The sequence below is a fragment of the Callospermophilus lateralis genome, chromosome 3, assembly GCF_048772815.1.
Source record: "Callospermophilus lateralis isolate mCalLat2 chromosome 3, mCalLat2.hap1, whole genome shotgun sequence".
In the NCBI taxonomy this organism is placed as follows: domain Eukaryota; kingdom Metazoa; phylum Chordata; class Mammalia; order Rodentia; family Sciuridae; genus Callospermophilus; species Callospermophilus lateralis.
Window position 1 is genome coordinate 178,654,454 of NC_135307.1, and position 18,600 is coordinate 178,673,053.

The 18,600-nt window shown below is 39.3% G+C and overlaps 1 protein-coding gene and 1 pseudogene across 1 annotated transcript in view; one reads left to right on the plus strand and one right to left on the minus strand.

Moving 5' to 3' along the window:
• Positions 1 to 18,600, plus strand: part of Ctnnbl1 (catenin beta like 1) — a 159,594-nt gene that overhangs the window by 79,761 nt on the left and 61,233 nt on the right. The window lies entirely within an intron of this gene.
• On the minus strand, positions 5,861 to 17,823 carry LOC143393518 (ubiquitin-ribosomal protein eS31 fusion protein pseudogene; annotated as a pseudogene).

Sequence of the window (18,600 nt, forward strand, 5' to 3'; positions counted from 1 at the left end):
ATCTTGATGATTCTGACTATAAAGCTAAAAGTTTAGTTTTGATACCAGATAGTATAAGTCCTCTGACTTTTGTTCTTTTTCAAAATGGTTGAAACTATTCTAGTTCCTTAGTTCCTTTGCCTTTTCTTATAAAATTCAAAGTCAGATGTCAAAAATCCTGCTGGGATTTTGTACAAAAACCCTGCTGGGATTTTGATTGGATTGGGCTGAATCTGTCATTTGGGGGAGAATGAACATCTTGCAATGAGTTTTCCAATCCATGTACATGGTACATCTCTCCATTTATGTAGGTCTTTGATTTCTTTCATCAGTGTTCTAATTTTTCTTGGCAATTTGATGTTTTATATGTTCCTAGACATTTTTCAATTTCTTGTAGATTTGCAAGTTCATTAGTATAAATTTTTCTTGTATTATTAACATTCTTTTTCATTTTCTGTACTTTATGTCCCTTTTATATTTTCTTTTTTTTGTATTTAAATGTATCCACTTTTCTCTTCAGTCACACTTTTCAGAGGTGATTGGATTTTTTTTCTGTTGTTTTTTGTTTTCCCAGTGGTCTTATTTTTGTAGAGAACTAGTTCTTAATCTGTTTATGTATCTGTCAAAATATAGCTGGCAAATAAAAATAGCATATTCTTGTGATCCACAGTGTTTATATTTTGATTTAGCCTTTTGTATATTTCTGTATTTTTTGCATCCTTGGGAATTTTTAAATTCCTTTTTTCTAGATTCTTTTCATTTACAGTATTGCCCTTTTCCTAAATTTCTGAGTTAAATGCTTAATGCTCTTAAAAATAATTCTATTCTTTAAAAACAAAAACAAGCCAGGTGCAGGGGTGCATTCCTGTAATCCCAGTGGTTCGGGAGGCTGAGGCAGTAGGATTGTGAGTTCAAAGCCAGCCTCAGCAAAAGCAAGGGGCTAAGCAACTCAGTGAGACCCCGTCTCTAAATAAAATACAACATTGAGCCAGAGATGTGGCTCAGTGGTTCAGTGTCTGAGTTTAATCCCCAGTACCCCCAAAATTAAAAAAATACAAAATAATATGACATTCAGCCTATTGCAGTAGCAGATGTCTATAATCCCAGTGACTTAATAGACTAAGGCAGAAGGATCACAAGTTCAAGGCCAACCTCAGCAACTTAGTGAGACCCTGCCTCAAAATTAAAAAGTAATAAAGTAACCTGGGTTCAATCCCCAGGACCAAATAAATAATTTTTTTAAAAGTGTTTAAGGTTAAAATTTTTCTCTTTACATTGCTTAGCTTTATTACATATGTCCAAATTCAGGGTGCTTTTTCTTATTACAGTAACAGAAAAAATAGTCTAAAACGTTTGCTTTTCTGAATTTGGGATTGTTTATTTTTAATGGCCTCGTACATGGCAAGTTTTAAAAAATAGCCTGAACATTTGAATAAAATTTGTTTCTGGGGTATAAAATGCTATGATTATTTCCTAAATCAGCTTTGTAAATATAGCCAGATTTTGTCTTTTTAGCTATTTTATTCTTTCTCTCACTATAATTGTGGATTTTCTCACTATTTATTTTTTAATTTTTTTGTGTTTGTTATGTTCTAATTTGCTCAGTCAGCAAATAATGCTGTTTGTTTATCTTAATCTTGATTTGCATGTTTTGTCAATGTGTCTCCTTGCTGTAGGTGGTGAACTTTTGTTGAATTCTTTTATAATTTTATATTTATCTATTTTATTCCTTTTCATCATTTTGTCCTTATTTTATCATGTCATTTTCTTATGTGTAACTCTTGTGAAAAACTGATGAAGTACTCATTTAGTCCAGCGTTAAGTTCAGGTCTTGCAATGAACTTGACCTATTTGTTTTTATTGTAGTGACTCCATGGTTTGCCCTCTTCCTGTCTATTTTATTTTGATAGTTTCATTGAGGTTTTTTTTTTGTTGTTGTTCTGTCTTTTCTTTTTTCACTTGTTCATTATTTTCCTTTGTAGATTTTTCCTATTTTTTTCTATTAATGATTAGCTTTACTTTTTTTTTTTTTTAATTCTGCTTTTTTTCTTTGCTTTGAACATTTGATATGGTACCATATCTCCTCTCCCCTTTCCATACCTTTCCATTCTGTTCTCTAAACCAAACTATCTTAGCTCTCTTAACACTTACCATTGTTTTTTTCTGGGGGACTACCCCTGGATATTGAGCCTTAAAGGTCTCTCAGCAGCCTTCTGTCCCTGTCACCTCTCCCAGCTCTGTCCCCAGCTGTCTTCAATGTGGGGGTTAAATTCTAGCAGCCATTGCTCATCTTTGCCTGCATACTTACCACCCGGGGTGGTACCACCCGGTGTGGTCACAGCTGTGGTCCAGATCTCCAGCTGTACCCTAGGACTTTTGAAAGCAGAGCCAGGGCTTCCTCTTTGCCTCTCTGGTGCCTAGCAACAGATATACACATTGGGCTTCCTGTAAATCTGATGAATGAGAAAAATCTGAAAAACATTTTTGTTTTTTAGAATTATTGATTCATACAATTTCTGGCAAATCCCATAGATAGACCCAGGAAAGAACATCTCATTAAAAGCTTTGAAGATATTGAGTTCTGTTTTTTCTTATCACATTCTTTAGTGCATTAAGAGCAAAAAAAGGGCCATCAAGTGGCTGTGAACCTGATCCTCAAGGCTCAGGAAGGCTGGATGGGAGGCACCTATAGTCCTGGGCTTGTGGCCATTTAGCCTTTGCCCACGGGGTTCAGAGCAGAGGCCAGCATAGGTGTCCACACTGTGTAGTCCTCTTTGGGTATTTAAACTCTCCTCTTCGTTCCTCATAGGTATTGCAGGGTTACGTTTTGTGTGTTAGTTCTTATAACCTTCGACTCAAGGCGCACAGAGGCCCCCACACAGGTTCCTTGCCTCTCGGCTTTTATTTTCTGGGTCTGAGCACTAGCACCTCCCTACCCTCATCTCCCAGGCCTTTCCCCTGTGTCCACCACCACCCTGGGATGAGTTGACTTGTCAGGTAACTTTTTCTCATTCCTGTGTTGAGTGTCTGGATTTCACAGTGCTTGACAGAATCAATAAGAAAAGACCATTTTTTGTGTTGCTTTGTTTTTTTCTCTGCCAAAGAACAAATGAAGACATCTTGTAGAAGAAGAAAAGATTGTTGAGGTGATATTTAAAAGTGAAATCCATGCTGTGATAAAAGCAGCAGGTAGCCATCCTGGAGTATAGACTGACCCTCTCCGCCCCACTTGCCAACACACACACCCATAGACTCAAAGAAAAGGAAACAAAAACTTTAGAAAGAAAGCAAGAAAAAGGAATTTCTCATTTGGTCAACCTAGTGTTTTATTTATTTTTTTCTTTTTAGTTGCCCATAACAATAGAATGTATTTTAACATATCCTATATACATGGAGTAGAACTTCCCATTCTTTCATCACCCTAGCGTCTTATAAGGAAAGGAATACTGCGGCGAGATGGAAGGTCAGAGCCTCTTGTGTGTGCCGGGCAGCTCGGCCTCATTCTTTCAGTGTGATAGTTAAGAAGGGACAGAGAAGCTGTTTGGAGGGTCTTCAGTGAGCAGCAGTAGAGTTAAGATAGGAACATGAGCCAGGTGGTATTTTTATAGTCAGGGATGGTTGAGAGGAAAATAAAATTCAGGGAAGACACAATTAATTGTGCAGTTTAACAAAGTGATCCAATTCAGAAGTTCCACTGTGCAGAATAAGGCTAAATTATACTTACCGGGGGGTGGCCATTTTAGAATTTGCAGGAAATGAGGATGGTGCTATTAACAATGGCCTGGGTGGAGACTGGTTTGCCATTTCCACGTTCTTGGTGACAGATGTCTCTCTTTGGTCAGATGGTTGCTGCAAATAGAAGATTCCAGTATCTCAGGTTTAATTTTAGCCCAAATCATCTGCTTCTTGTCACCACAGAGCACTTTCTAATAGTATGTCCTTGTATCAGAATAGTTCCGGGCTCTTTAAGAAGCAGCAAAGCCAGTGGGAGACAGAAGAATTATGTTGTCAGTTTCCTTGAAAATGTTGACATGAAGCTTATTACTTCTGTTGTAAAACCCAGTTGCAGTTAGAAATAGAAGAGACCACCATGATCCCAAGGGATGTGTACAAATGCAACCTTGGGTCGTGAAGCAGAAATGTAGTGAACCCATCTTGGTTATTAACTGTAAAAGCAAAAGAGAATAACACACAGTCACGTCCATTCCAGGAACCAGCAGTGTTTTCACTGGTCTGGAAGGTTTTTCAATAAGATTTTCCTTAATCCAAAGAAAAGTTTCTCTAATAAAGAAAACAAAAATCAAAAACAGTGACATACCATCTGCAAAGAAAGTCTGCGGGCCCATGTCTGGGTTGTGGGTTGTGACAAAGCAGGCAGGACGATGGGCCAGCATGTGGAGTTCTGTGGACTTATTCCCTAGTGTTTTGACTTGTTCTACATTAGTTTTGTTCCTAGTGAAAATCTGAAAGTCCAAACTGTTCTGCATTTTTTTCTTGAGGTCCTATAAGATTTTCAAGAGTCCAGCCCCTAGTCTCTTCCAGGTTTCAAGTGCAAAAGCCGAGGAAGGGTGCAGACCTTTAAGGAGTCAGCTGGGTTTCCAAGCTGCGCACAGTTCTTGTTTGTGGTCTAACGACAAACATTGCCTTCCCCACAAGCTGAAGATTACAGTTCTTTCTTAGATGGATAATAGTAGTTTGCACCTGTTCTCTAGGAACCCGAAAAATGCTTCAAAGGCACAAAGTAATCCTTCCAACATCCCCCAAGGCTGATGTTACTACTTCATAAATGGGAAAGTGCTGTGGTGGTGGAGAAGGCAGATGAACTGAATCAAGATTACCTGGCAGGAAATGGTATAGAACCTGTCTGAGCCCTCCAACCGACTTGCTAGCTGTTCATCATCCCAGTGTAGTTGAGTTGCACACCTCTGCAGTATACAATCCGATGAGTTTTGCAGTATGTACATACCCTCACTGGCAGCATGGCAATGAATGTATTTATCACACCCAAAATGTTTCCCTGTGCTTTTTTTTAATAGTAACTCCTCTCCTCTGCCTCATTGTCTCCAGGCAACTATTGATTTGCTTTCTGTTCATTTTATTTTAGTTTGCATTTGTAGAATTTTATACATATACAATCATATGGCACCCCTCCCCCTTTGGTCTGGTCAATTTGATTCACTGTAATTATTTTGAGATTTGTCCATGTTGTGAACAATAGTTAATTTCTTTCTCGTGGCTGAGTAGTATTCCACTATATAGACATATCATTCCACTATATAGACATATCTTGATGGACATTTGAGTTTCTAGTTTTTGCTCTTGAGAATAAAGCCTGCAATAAATATTCATGCCCAAATCTTTTGGGCAAACATGTTTTTCACTGCTCTTGTGTGAATAGGAACTGAACAGCTGGGTCACATGATATGTACATGGTCAGCTTGCTAAGGCTTTGCCAAACTGTTTGCAAATTGGTTGTACTGTTTTTTAATTCCACAACAGTGCTTCAGAATTCAGTTGCTCTACATTCTTGCTAATACTTGGTGTGGTCAGTCTTTCAGTTTAGCAGTGACTGTGGGTGGGTAGGGATCGTCTTCTGGTTTGGATTTGTTTTCCCCTTGTGACTAAGGGTGTCTGGTGTCTTCATGTGCTAATTTGTCATCCATGTATCTTTTTTGGTGGTGTCTGTTCAAATCATTTGTCCATTTGGTGATAGGCAGTTGTTTATCCTATTACTGGATTGTCATGGTTCTTTCCATATCATAGATACAATCTTCAGATAAATGCTTTACAAATATTTTCTCTTAAGTTCATGGCTTGCCTTTTCATTTTCAGAATAGATTTCTTTTTTTTTTTTTTTTTTTTTTTAGTTCATGAATTTTATTATCTCAAATACATTACTTGTCTTCTGGTTTGTTGAAGCAGTAAGTCAGACAACATTTGCCACAATAGTGTCTGTCAAAGTGGCTGGTCATAAAAACTCCAGCAACATATTCATCTGAAGGGCACTCACGGTGAAGGCGGCTAATTTTGCCATTTTCATCCACCTTATAATATTTCAGGACAGCCAACTTAACCTTCTTTCTCCTAGGCTTATTCTTCTTGGGAGTGGTGTAAAACGACTTCTTCCTTTTCTTAGCACCACCATAAAGCCTCAGCACAAGATGAAGGGTGGACTCCTTCTGAATGTTGAAGTCCATCTTCCAGTTGCTTACCAGCAAAGATCAGTCTCTGCTGATCGGGAGGAATCCTTCCTTATCCTGGATCTTGGCCTTTACATTTTCTATAGGATCCGGGTTCAACCTCGAGCATAATAGTCTTCCCCGTAATAGTCTTCCCACCGCAGATGGCGGATTGGAAAGCCAGAATAGATTCTTGGAAATTTTAAAATTCTGATGAAGTTGAATTTATTTACTGGTTTGTTCCAGTAATCTTTTTCTGTTTGAAAAAATTGAATCGTTCACATCTTTTAAGGAATTTGTTCATGTGGTCTGTTGCCGCATTTAGGGCAGAAAGTTGCTCGTGACTTAGGATCTGGAGTGGTGCGCTCTCTCTTATTCCTGATGTTTGTCATTTGTGCCTCTTTCTTTTTGCCCCTGATCAGTGTGGCTGGAGGTCTGTCGGATTTCACTGATTCCTCGGGGACCAGTGTCCGTTTCTCGATGTTTCCTGCCACTTTGCTGCTTTCTATCTCTCTGGGTTTTTCTCTGGTCTTCATTATTTATGTTCTTTTGATTTTGGGGTTTAATTTTCTGTTCATTTTCCTGATTTCTCAAGATGGGAATTTAAAATTATTAACTTGAAGGCTTTTATATTTTCTAATACAGTTTCTCTGCTATAAATTTCCCTGTAATTGCCACTTTACCTGGGTTAATGCATTTTGATATGTTGTATTCTCATTTTTATTTAGTTTGAAATACTTTATTTTATTTTTTTTTAATTAATTTTTATTGTAGGTTGTTCAAAACATTACATAGTTCTTGATATATCATATTTCACACTTTGATTCAAGTGGGATATGAGCTCCCATTTTTACCCCATATACAGATTGCAGAATCACATCAGTTGCACAACCATTGATTTACATATTGCCATTCTGGTGTCTGTTGTATTCTGCTGCCTTTCCTATCCTCTACTATCCCCCCTCCCCCGTCCCCTCCCCTCTTCTCTCTCTACCCCCTCTACTGTAATTCATTTCTCCCCCTTATATTTTTCCTCCTTTCCCCTCACTTCCTCTTGTATGTAATTTTGTATACCCCTGAGGGTCTCCTTCCATTTACATGCAATTTCCCTTCTCTCTCCCTTTCCCTCCCACCTCTCATCCCTGTTTAATGTTAATCTTCTTCTCATGCTCTTCGTCCCTACTCTGTTCTTAGTTACTCTCCTTATATCAAAGAAGACATTTGGCATTTGTTTTTAAGGGATTGGCTAGCTTCACTTAGCATAATCTGCTCTAATGCCATCCATTTCCCTCCAAATTCTATGATTTTGTCATTTCTTAATGCAGAGTAATACTCCATTGTGTATAAATGCCACATTTTTTTATCCATTCGTCTATTGAAGGGCATCTAGGTTGGTTCCACAGTCTTGCTATTGTGAATTGTGCTGCTATGAACATGGATGTAGCAGTGTCCCTATAGTGTGCTCTTTTTAGGTCTTTAGGGAATAGACCGAGTAGGGGAATAGCTGGATCAAATGGTGGTTCCATTCCGAGCTTTCCAAGAAATCTCCATACTGCTTTCCAAATTGGCCGCACCAATTTGCAGTCCCACCAGCAATGTACAAGAGTACCCTTTTCCCCACATCCTCGCCAGCACTTGTTGTTGTTTGACTTCCTAATGGCTGCCATTCTTACTGGAGTGAGATGGTATCTTAGGGTGGTTTTGATTTGCATTTCTCAGACTGCTAGAGATGGTGAGCATTTTTTCATATACTTGTTGATTGATTGTATGTCCTCCTCTGAGAAATTTCTGTTCAGGTCCTTGGCCCATTTGTTGATTGGGTTATTTGTTATCTCATTGTCTAATTTTTTTAGTTCTTTGTATATTCTGGATATTAGGGCTCTGTCTGAAGTGTGAGGAATTAAGATTTGTTCCCAGGACGTAGGCTCCCTATTTACCTCTCTTATTGTTTCTTTTGCTGAGAAAAAACTTTTTAGTTTGAGTAAGTCCCATTTGCTGATTCTAGTTATTAACTGTTGTGCTATGGGTGTCCTATTGAGGAATTTGGAGCCCGACCCCACAGTATGTAGATCATAGCCAACTTTTTCTTCTATCAGACGCCATGTCTCTGATTTGATATCAAGTTCCTTGATCCACTTTGAGTTAACTTTTGTGCATGGCGAGAGAAAGGGATTCAGTTTCATTTTGTTGCATATGGATTTCCAGTTTTCCCAACACCATTTGTTGAAGATGCTATCCTTCTTCCATTGCATGCTTTTAGCCCCTTTATCGAATATAAGATAGTTGTAGTTTTGTGGATTGGTTTCCGTGTCCTCTATTCTGTACCATTGGTCCACCCGCCTGTTTTGGTACCAGTACCGTGCTGTTTTTGTTACTATTGCTCTGTAGTATAGTTTGAAGTCTGGTATAGCTATACCGCCTGATTCACACTTCCTGCTTAGCATTGTTTTTGCTATTCTGGGTCTTTTATTTTTCCATATGAATTTCATGATTGCTTTCTCTATTTCTACAAGAAATGCCGTTGGGATTTTGATTGGCATTGCATTAAACCTATAGAGAACTTTTGGTAATATTGCCATTTTGATGATGTTAGTTCTATCTATCCATGAACAGGGTATATTTTTCCATCTTCTAAGATCTTCTTCTATTTCTCTCTTTAGGGTTCTGTAGTTTTCATTGTATAAGTCTTTCACCTCTTTTGTTAGGTTGATTCCCAAGTATTTTTTTTTTTTTTTGAGGATATTGTGAATGGGGTGGTTGTCCTCATTTCCATTTCAGAGGATTTGTCGCTGATATACAGGAATGCCTTTGATTTATGTGTGTTGATTTTATAGCCTGCCACTTTGCTGAATTCATTTATTAGCTCTAATAGTTTCTTTGTAGACCCTTTTGGGTCTGCTAGGTATAGAATCATGTCATCTGCAAATAGTGATAATTTGAGTTCTTCTTTTCCTATTTTTATGCCTTTAATTTCTTTCGTCTGTCTAATTGCTCTGGCCAGTGATTCGAGAACTATGTTGAACAGAAGTGGTGAGAGAGGGCATCCCTGTCTTGTTCCAGATTTTAGAGGGAATGCCTTCAGTTTTTCTCCATTCAGAATGATGCTAGCCTGAGGCTTAGCATAGATTGCTTTTACAATATTGAGGTATGTTCCTGTTATTCCTAGTTTTTCTAGAGTTTTGAACATAAAGGGATGCTGTACTTTGTCGAATGCTTTTTCCGCATCTATCGAGATGATCATATGGTTCTTATTTTTAAGCCTATTGATGTGGTGAATAACATTTATTGATTTCCGTATATTGAACCAACCTTGCATCCCAGGGATAAATCCTACCTGATCATGGTGCACAATTTTTTTGATATGTTTTTGTATCCGGTTCGCCAGAAGTTTATTGAGGATTTTTGCATCTAGGTTCATTAGAGATATTGGTCTGTAGTTTTCTTTCTTTGAAGTGTCTTTGTCTGGTTTAGGAATCAGGGTGATGTTGGCCTCATAGAATGAATTTGGAAGTTCTCCCTCTTTTTCTATTTCCTGAAATAGCTTGAAAAGTATTGGTATTAGTTCCTCTTTAAAGGTTTTGTAAAACTCTGCTGTATACCCATCCGGTCCTGGGCTTTTCTTAGTTGGTAGTCTTTTGATGGTTTCATCTATTTCCTCAATTGATATTGGTCTGTTTAGGTTGTCAATATCCTCCTGACTCAATCTGGGCAAATCATATGACTTAAGAAATTTATCAATGCCTTCACTATCTTCTATTTTATTGGAATATAAGGATTCAAAATAATTTCTGATAATCTTCTGTATTTCTGAAGTGTCTGTTGTGATATTGCCTTTTTCATTCCGTATGCTGGTAATTTGAGTTCTCTCTCTTCTCTTCGTTAGCGTGGCTAAGGGTCTGTCGATTTTATTTATTTTTTCAAAGAACCAACTTTTAGTTTTGTCAATTTTTTCAATTGTTTCTTTCGTTTCGATTTCATTAATTTCAGCTCTGATTTTAATTATTTCTTGTCTTCTACTTCTTTTGCTGTTGTTTTGCTCTTCTTTTTCTAGGATTTTGAGTTGAAGTATTAGATCATTTATTTGTTGCTTTTTTCTTTTTTTAAGGAATGAACTCCAAGCAATAAATTTTCCTCTTAGAACTGCTTTCAATGTGTTCCATAGATTCCGATATGTTGTGTCTGTGTTTTCATTTATCTCTAAGAATTTTTTAATTTCCTCCTTGATGTCTTCTATAACCCATTGATCATTCAGTAACCTATTGTTCATTCTCCAAGTGATGCATGATTTTCCCTTACTTCTTTTATCGTTAATTTCCAATTTCATTCCATTATGATCAGATAAGATGCATGGTATTATCTCTACTCCTTTATATTGTCTAAGAGTTGCCCTGTGACATAATATATGATCTATTTTTGAGAAGGATCCATGTGCTGCTGAGAAAAAAGTGTAACTGCTTGATGTTGGGTGGTATATTCTATATATGTCAATTAAGTCTAGGTTATTAATTATGTTATTGAGCTCTATAGTTTCCTTATTCAACTTTTGTTTGGAAGATCTGTCCAGTGGTGAGAGAGGTGTGTTGAAGTCTCCCATGATTATTGTATGGTGGTCTATTAGACTCTTGAACTTGAGAAGAGTTTGTTTGATGATCATAGCTGCACCATTGTTTGGGGCATATATATTTATGATTGTTATGTCTTGTTGGTGTATGGTTCCCTTGAGAAGTATGTAGTGTCCCTCTTCATCCCTTTTGATTAACTTTGGCTTGAAATCTATTTTATTTGATATGAGTATGGACACTCCTGCTTGTTTCCGAAGTCCATATGAGTGATATGATTTTTCCCAACCTTTCACCTTCAGTCTATGTATGTCTTTTCCTATCAAATGCGTCTCCTGAAGGCAGCATATTGTTGGGTCTTGTTTTGTGATCCATTCTACTAGCCTGTGTCTCTTAATTGGTGAGTTTAAGCCATTAACATTTAGGGTTATTATTGAGATATGGGTTGTTCTTCCAGCCATATTTGTTTATTTATGTTACTAAACATGGTTTGTTTTCCTCTTTGATTATTCCCCCCCCCCCTTTACTGTACTACCTCCCGCTGTTGGTTTTCATTGATATTTTCCATTTCCTCTTCCTGTAATATTTTGCCAAGGATGTTTTGAAGAGATGGTTTTCTAGCTGCAAATTCTTTTAACTTTTGTTTATCATGGAAGGTTTTAATTTCATCTTCCATCCTGAAGCTTAATTTCGCAGGATACACAATTCTTGGTTGGAACCCATTTTCTTTCAGTGTTTGAAATATGTTATTCCAGGATCTTCTAGCTTTCAGAGTCTGTGTTGAAAGATCAGCTGTTATCCTGATTGGTTTACCCCTAAATGTAATCTGCTTCCTTTCTCTTGTAGCTTTTAAAATTGAAATACTTTATTTTAATTTCATCTTTTGAGTTATTTAGAAGTATATTGTTTAGTTTCCAAATATTTGAGGATTTTATTTCTGCTTCCATACCATTGTGATCAGAGAACATACTTGGTGTGATTTGAGCCCTTCTAAATTAATGAAGACTTCTTTTTGGCCTAGAATGTAGGTAGGTAGACGTGTTTATGTGTGTGCTGCTTGGATGGAATATTTTATACATGTTGAGTAGGTTCATTTGGTGAGTAGGTTCATTTGGTGATCATGTTGTTCAGATTTTATGTCTACTTATGGTATCAGTTATGAGAGGGGCGTTGAAACCCCTGACTAATTGGGGGTATTTCTGCTTCTCTTATAAATTCTATCAACTTCTACTTCATGTATTTTGAAGGTATTGCAGGTGCATAAATATTTTGGATGATACATTCTCTCATCTATTTGACCTTTTGTTGGTATGGAGTGACTTTTTTCATCCCTGGTAAGGCCCTTTGATCAGAAGTCTACTTTGTTTCATGCTATTGTCACCCCCACGGCTTTTTCTTAATAACATGGTGTATCTTTTACCATCCGTTTTCATCTTACTCATGACATCCCCTTCTTTGCCTTCTGCCCTGTCCTGCCACGTTCATATACTGAAGCCCCAAGTCTCCCCTCCACCAAAGTGATTGATTATATTTGGAGGCAGGGCCCCAAGGAGATGGTCAGGCTTCAATGAGGCCATGGGGTGGTCCCTGCTGCAGCAGGACTGGTGTCCCTAAGCAGGTGGAGAGACGCCAGTACTGCCTGCACACACTTAGCGCTGAGCCTCGCCACATGACTTCCAGTCCTGCTCCTGGTTTAGTGCCGTGGTTGCTGCACCTTTCACTCCAGCATGTGTTGCACGTCCCACTGGGCACTGTTTGTTCTCTTTAGGCAATCACTTACCTTTTAAAGAAGAAGGAAGTCTTTCATGTTACCTGCACATCTTCCTTTGCCTGCTCTCCATTGCTTTGTGCAGGTGTCTGTCTGGCTTCCATCCCCTCTGCCAAGTGGCTTTCTCCAAGATCCTGTGGTGCTGCCTCCTGTCGGCTCGTGCATGTCTGATAAAGTGTTTGCCCCCTCTCCTCAGGTGTGGGTTGACAGAGTGTTTTCTTTGAGTGCCTTCGGGCTGGCTTGGCTCTCAGCAGGAACTCTACTATGTGTGTTCCTCTGTGTGTCGTTTGCCGCCCCACTTTTTCTGTTTTTAAGATTTTATCATTAGTTTTGAATAGTTTGATCATTATGTGCCTTGGTAGAGTTTTCTCCATGTCTCTTATGTTGAGGGTCTTAGAATTTCTTAAGACTATGCCTTTATAGTTTTTATCAAACGTCAAAATTTTGGGGGTTGACATTTTTCTAATGTTTTCTTTGTCCCCATCTGCCTACAGGGTCTTTAATTACACACACACATACACACACACATACACACATATATATAAATAATTTATATTTATGCATATAAAATATAGTTATATTTTATAACTATGTGTACTCATAAATTATCATATAATCATATATTATAAAATATGACTCCAAGTCTGTCGGGTGGTTTGCAGTTGTCCAGCCGTAGCTCCCTGAGGGTCGGCGGAGTCAGTCTTTTTCTTTCTGAGTCTCGTCTTGGGCTGCTCCAGCCTGTTGTTGCATTGTCAGACTCGCTCTTTTCCTTCTGCAGGATGCAACCTGTAGTTAATGGCCACTGCATTTTTTTCTTTACCAGACGTTGTCTTTTCCTTCCTGTGGTTCCGTTTATCTTTACAGTCAATGTGCTGAAGATTTTCTCTACTTCCATTTTACATTCAAAACATAGTTATAAGAATTGTTTTAATGTCCTCATCTTTTAATTTTGTCATCTGTTATTATTACTAATGATTTTTTTTTCTTTATGGCTCATATTTTTCTGCTTTTCAGAGTGCCCTGGTAATATTTATTGAGATTCAAATATTGTAAATTTTACCTTGTTAGCCCCCATTTCTTTCTTTCTTTCTCTTTAGGTAATCATATATATACATATATATTTAAATCTCTGTTGTAGGATATTAAGGTACTTGGAAATAGTTTGGCTCTTTGGGGGCCTACTTTTCAACTCTGTTGGGCAAGATCAGACTCATCTATAGTCTGGCTAATTTTGTCTCATTACTGAACTAGAGCTTTTTGAGGGCTCCTCCTGGTGCCCTGTGAATTTCTAAGATTTTTGTACTGTAACCAGGGGGACTATGCATTAGTTAACCTTTTGGTTGCTGAAACAAAATACCTGACAAAATCAACTTAGAAAATGGAAGATTTATTTTAGCTCCAAGCTTCAAAGGTTTCAGTCCATGGTCGGCTGCTTCATTGTTTCTGGACCTGTAATGAGGCAGAGGACAGCATAGTGGTCGTGTAGAGGGTAGCAAAGCTGTTACCTCTTGACAGCCAGGAAACAGAGGCTGGGTCGGGGGCAGATTGAAGGAGCTGGAGACAAGATGTGCCCTTCCAGGGCACACCCCAGTGACCTACTTCTTCCAAGAGGCCCTACCTACCTCTTGCAGTTTCCACTACTTCTCCCTAATGCCATCAAGTTATTTATCAATGGATTATTTCACTAATGAGATCAACGCCCTCACGATCCAGTCACTTCCCAAAAGCCCCACCTCTGACCACTGCTGCATTGGGAACTAAGCCTTCAACACGTGAGACCTTGGAGGACATGCAAGATCCAGGTCATAACAGTAGAAACTATTTCTGGTTCTCTGTAAGCTCTAGAGATTGTTCCCCTCCTCCCTCCAGGTGGTTCCTTTCTGCAGACCTGGTTGGTGTCCTCACCTGTGTGTGCTACTCACACTCGGGACAGGAAGGCCCTGTACACCTCTCTGCAGCTCTGTACTCCGGTACCCTGCCTTGGGAATTCTGGTGGCATTGGTCTCCTAGACTCCCATCTCTGTGTCCTCTGGTCTGAGCCTGTTCTCGCCGTGCCCAGTTGGGCCCATTGCAGCATTACCCTCTCAGAGTTCCCTATCCCGAGCTGCCTGCTGTCAGGTGTCTGAAAACCATTGTTCTGTATCCTTTCTCCATTTTTTCTCCCTGCCTTGTTACCAGAAGGGAGAGAACAGTGTAAATTCAGTCTCTGTCATTGCCGTTTTAACCTGGAGTGGAAGTTCAGTAGTATATTATACTTTTTTCTACATTTTCTTATTCTTTATTGCTGGTGAATACTAATGCAATTAGCCTGAAAGTATTATTCTTAAACACTGAGCAACTTTTCAGTATTGTGGATTTCATCAGTCAGGTTTCGTTGAAGCAGCAACCCCAAAAATCTCAAGGAATTTCAAAGACAAATGTTTATTTTTTACTCTTGGTACATTCATCACCTGCCACCAGAAGCTCTGTGTTCCACCTGATTTATTTGAGGACTTAGGCTGAAGGAGCAGTGCTTCTTGGGACATGCCTCTCATCGGGCAGAGAGACTGCATGATGCAGTAAGCTTCCAGCTCTTTCTCTGAGGATGCCTGTGGGGCACTTACATTGTGTTAAGCCCGAGGTCTGGTGGGAGGAGCTGTGTTGAGTGGTGCTGCCTGGGCTCACAGAGCCTGGTGAGGACTGATTGGCACCTCTCCCCAGCCAACATTTAGGGCGTTATGTCAGTAACACGAAATTGGCTGTGATTATTGCTTTGGTTTGGATGAGTGACCCCAAAGGTCTGGATGTTAAAGGTCTGATCCTCAGGGTGGCACTGTTTGGCGGTGATGGGACCTTAGGCAAGGAGACCTAATGGAAGGTCCTTGGGTGCATACCCTTGAAAGAAATTATGGGATCCGGCCTCTTCCTCTTGCTTCCTGGCTTATGGATATAACTGGTTTCACTCTTCCACATGCTTCTCACCGTTGCCGTCAGCACCTCCACCAGAGACCCCCAAATGGAGCTACTTGATCATGGATTGGAACCTCCAAAACCATGAGCTAATAAACCTTTCTTCTTATAAGTTACTTTCCTCAAATATTTCATTATAATGACAGAAAACTGACTAATTAAGTCATATTGATCCCATTGTCTTAATTCATACGAGTCTTAGGTTCTGTAATCTTTTATTTTGGAAACTTTAATGGAACTGAACCTTAGCATATACATTATAAAGCAAACAAAAATTATCTCATGCCATCATCCAATTTCATGCCAAGATTAATTTACGATTCACAGTATTCTTTAAAGAATGTCTATCACTTTATTACTTTAATTTTGTTTTTTAATTCCTCAAGCTCCTTTGGCCCAAGAGGGAAATGACTTTATCTCTCCCACTTGTCCTCCAAAAAGTTTCTTCTAGGGTTCCATTCTTCTTCTTTTTTGATTCTTTTTTTTTTTTTTTTTTTTGGTACCCTTCATGGTAGTCTTATACTTCATTACAACTCATAGATTTAATGACTCTTCTGCACTTTCTGCCATTGCTGACTTCCTTCCTGGACTTGAGCCAGTTCATTCCTAGCTGGACATCATGCCGTGTCCAAAGGCTTCTTGGCTCAGTGGGAACTCGGCCCGTCCCTGCCTACTGTTACTTTGCCTTTCTCTCCTCCTCTAGCATTGTTTCCCTTTTCTGCTGCCTCACCCCTGCTGTCCAGGACACTGGCAGATGCAGTTCTTCAACACAAAATGAACAGGCTCCGTGTGCTGCTGCTGCTCGCCTGCTCTTCATGTTCTAGCAGTTCGTGTACCTCTTCCCTGAGTGATCCATGCTACTCACGTCCTTGTACATGCAGTTGCTTCCTTCTGCTTGAAGCACCTTTTCCCTCTTCACCTGACTGAGGAAGACACCCACTGACGCTCAGTTCAGGTCCCATCTCCTTTGTGAGGGCAGACAGCCAGCCCTCCTTCCTGCGTTTCCCACCAACTCTGTATAAAGGCCCTGTGTAGGACTCGGCTTTTCCCGGCTGCCCATTTTTGGTATGTCTGTGTGCCCTGTGAGCCAGACTCCCCAGAAGCAATGAGCTGTGCCCTGTCTCTGCATCCTTGACATAATGTCTCACACCTGTCAGGTAAGTCATAAATGTTTGATGATAGAACAAATGAGCTAAGAAAATCATACTCAGAATCCATGTTCTTTGCAAAAGTATTTTTGTGTAATAAAGAAGAATAAGCTAATTAAAACTATAGCAAGAAACGTTTTGCCCGTGTCACAAGGCTCTGTCACAAAGCTCACTTGAGCAGATTGGTAGCAGTAGACGACCCCCAGTCATCTCCCACAAGCACCCCGTTTTACTGAGATTGGTGTTCACATTGGTTCTGGCATGATTGACAGCCCGATGAACCCAGACAAGACTAAGATAAACTACTTGTCCTCCTGTAGAATAAATATTTCAAATAAAGTCAACCCAAGAAAGTCAAGCCAAACAGCTATTGATTGCTAAAAGCCTGAACTTAAGCCCAATGAATATTCCAAAGTTCACCTCCATGCAGCTTGCCTAAATGGTGATCAATATGCAATTACTGCCCCCTTTAAATGTGTCTTATGCTGCCTACCTGAAGAAGGGTTTCACTTTTAAATCCTTTGTTTCTTGAATTTGCTTAGGCAGGAAAAAAGAGAGAGGCTGCTCTACTCCAGAGGCCTTTGCCTTTAGTATATCAAACAATTCTGTCTTGTTCGTGAAATGGTTTCAATGTATGCTGCATGGTAACTGAAGGTGCCCTGTGCTGTGACCGTCATTCATTTCAAGAGGCCTTTTCCTAGTGACTAAACAATGAGGATTTTGTATCTCAGTTTCCTAATTTCTGCCCTAGTCATCACCTTTGTAAATTCAGATTTGTAAAGTAGGATGCTAAAGTCTAGCTACAGTGCAAACAAATACATTATTTGTCTAGTTTCCTGTTAGAATTTCATCTTGATGCATAAAATCCTTTCCTGCTGAATTTGGAACGTTGTTTACTCTGCTCCCGATGTTTAAGATTTTTCTGTTCCTCTCAAATGCACCTTTTTTATACAGATGCCACACTGAGAACCGTTTGCCATTTCTCACTTGTACTGTTGCCACAGTCTCCTCACTGTCCTCCCTCCCCCAGACTCAGTTGCTGCAGCCCCTTCATCTCACTGCTGCCAGGGTGAGCCTTCTAGAATGTGTCCATCTGCGGCCTCCCCCACTGACGCCTCTCACACCTTCTCAGTACCTATGGGATGAGCAGGTTCCCTGGGGGCAAGTCTAGAGGCCTGAGGTGACAGTGTTCTTGCCCACCTGTCCTCAGTCATCTTCCTCCTCTGGCCATTCACATCCATCTCTAATTCCCAAACCATGTGCTGTGTATCCACCACTGCCTCAATGTCACCACTGTCCCTTCACTTCCTGGCAGATATGCTTTAGATTCAGTGCAAATGTCAGACACCTGCCATTTGACACCTCTCCCTCTCACCTTCTTGGACTTAATTTCTATTACTAAGGTTATAGAAAATTACTTAAATTGCTAAAAGACAGGGACCTTGTAATCCCTGGCAGCTGGACTAGTTAGTGTCTGCTGGGTAAAGCATGCTTACTAGTAGCCTTCTTTTTCTCAAACTCAGAGACTGAACTAAAGGTCATTTGTGAGTATCTGTGAATTGTTTTGATTAATCCATAACAAGGAGAAGAAATGTAGGACTGTTAATAATACACCCTGTTTTATTTCCTTGACAATATTTCCTATCAAGCACCTTAATTTCTCTTTGTCTCCTGCAGTTAGAACATAAGGTGCATGAGATCTTTTATCTTCACAGGAGAGGTAGCCAGTAAATATTTGTAGATTGAATAATACAGGAAGATAAATTATATATTGATTTGTATTTTTCCCTGATTATTTCACATTAATTTGGTCTCCCCAAATAGATTTAATTTTTTTTTAAGCAGAAGCCATGTCTTTGTTTTCTCTTGTGTCTATCACAATACTGAGTAAGTGCTCAGTAAACATTGTGTATTGGCTTGGTTGATTGATTTGCCATCTGTACCAAGATAGGAAATGACTGATTTGCTCCTCTCTACCTCAGAGTGTTAAAGGAAAAAAACTTAAGATTATAGAAAAG